This window comes from Priapulus caudatus, unplaced genomic scaffold (genome assembly GCF_000485595.1).
Source record: "Priapulus caudatus unplaced genomic scaffold, Priapulus_caudatus-5.0.1 Scaffold931, whole genome shotgun sequence".
NCBI classification, from domain to species: Eukaryota; Metazoa; Priapulida; class Priapulimorpha; order Priapulimorphida; family Priapulidae; genus Priapulus; species Priapulus caudatus.
Window position 1 is genome coordinate 49,469 of NW_014577992.1, and position 1,949 is coordinate 51,417.

At 48.2% G+C, this 1,949-nt stretch overlaps 1 protein-coding gene and 1 non-coding gene across 3 annotated transcripts in view; one reads left to right on the forward strand and one right to left on the reverse strand.

The window, feature by feature from the left end:
• LOC106814489 (15-hydroxyprostaglandin dehydrogenase [NAD(+)]-like) overlaps positions 1-1,949 on the reverse strand; it is a 57,527-nt gene that overhangs the window by 22,002 nt on the left and 33,576 nt on the right. The gene's annotated exons all lie outside the window — the stretch shown is intronic.
• Trnah-gug lies at positions 800-871 on the forward strand. The gene has a single exon. It is a non-coding gene; the product is annotated as a tRNA-His (tRNA).

The window sequence follows — 1,949 nt, forward strand, 5'->3', positions numbered from 1 at the left end:
CGCAATTAAAAATACAATCAACCCTGCAATCAGGCAGTGTAGCTAATGCCAACGAGACATAGGCGTTGTATAATTTGAGGTGATACCCCAGCTCCTGAGTTCGAAGCGTAGTACGCGTCGGCAGTGGCAATGCGTTTGCCATGTTTAACCGCTCGCAACTAAGTCATCGTATGCGACACTCTAAGTCGTATTTCTGTACATCTCCCGTGTGACAGTACTGTTTCGTATCAGCTGAGTGCCTCTACCAGCCTCCGACGCCGGCCAGAGCATAGTATACGCCCAAATATAAGGGACTTCCTTAGGGACCATGGTCCGACGGTCTCTAAGATACGGAGGCATCTCGGCGCCGCATTCATGATGAAAGAAAGACGGGAGAGAAAAATACTTCGTCTCGCCTTTACATGCTGAATGCAGCGTAACGATCTGCTGATTCACAATGTCAAATTCGCGTACCTGTACCTGCGCCTTAGGGTGTGATTGACAACTTATCGACACGCGTACCGGGTGGGGGGACGTTATCAGCAAGCACTCGTTCAGCAGGTACTGCGCTTTAGTGGTCGGTCGCGCATAAAATGTAACACGATTAGTACACCGGGCGGTTACGTCCGCTGTTATGTTTCGGAATAACGCCACAGGGCATGACGTAACCACTGATATGGGATATACAGGTGATTTAACGTCGCACACATGTTTACGCTTGCGCAAACATACTCGCAGCGCGCTTTCATCCGGTTGTATGTAGCTGACTCGACCAAGTGATATCCCAATATATTCCTGCGTAAAACTATAATACGCAGCGGCCGTGATCGTATAGTGGTTAGTATCTTGCGTTGTGGCCGCAATAACCCAGGTTCGAACCCTGGTCACGGCACCAAATGTAACCTTGTACTTAATCAAAGTATGCAGCGGGTAGGGGTAAAGGGTAGTAGTTGTGCAAGACGTAAAGCAAACACGAACTAATAGCGTAACGTACCACAAGCGACTGTATTGTTAGCCATAGCGAATGACAACCGTACAACAAGTAGCGTACAACAAGTATAGCGTGGCAGGGCAGAACACCGGGAGGGAGAGTTCCGAGTTCCCTGTGCCTGCGTGCGGCTATCCTTATATACTAAGGCGATCCTTGTGCCCGACATCCGGGCATTATCTCGTCACCTCTTGGGTTTCGCCAGGCTCCCGTACTGCTGAACGCTTCGTGCGTGGGCTGCGGTTTATGATGCGGCGTGCCACGTACCCCGCTCTCCGCTCTCCACTCTCTAAGTGACCATTCTATCTAGTCAGTTATTCAACACCTTTTGCATCGCTGCCAGCTGTCGCCCGCTCCGCTCACTCGGCCTAAGTAATGAGCTCGAGCGCAGCAGCGCTACATATCTATATATCTATCTATCTATCTATCTATCTATTTATCTATCTATTTATTTATCTATTTATCTATCTATCTATCTATCTATTTATCTATCTATCTTTTCATCTATCGCTCTATCCATCTACCTATCTATCGATCGATCTATCTATCTATCTATCTATCTATCTATCTATCTATCTATCTATCTATCTATCTATCTATCTATCTATCTATTTATTTATCTACTGTATCTTTAGTAACAGTAAATCAAGTCATCGCCAGCTGAATCCTGTTTTGACTTGAATCATGTTGCTGCAGTGGCCCGTTTATTTGTTGCTACAGGGGCGCGCTTATTAAATGCTGGTGCAGGGGCTAGTATATTTCGCACCCGGCAGTTAGAGCTCTAAGAACTCCTCTCCCGCCAGGCGCGGCGGGGCTAATGAGAGGAATCTGGTGTTTCCGCGGAGCGAACACCTTTCGGGCGTCCACGTCTGATAGAGTAAGCCCTGCACTACTCTCCTAGTACGTGCCCATCGCTCTCAGTACCTTTTTTCCCTCCCAAGACTCAATCGGCCAGACAGAGTACGCGGGGGCTGGTCCCACT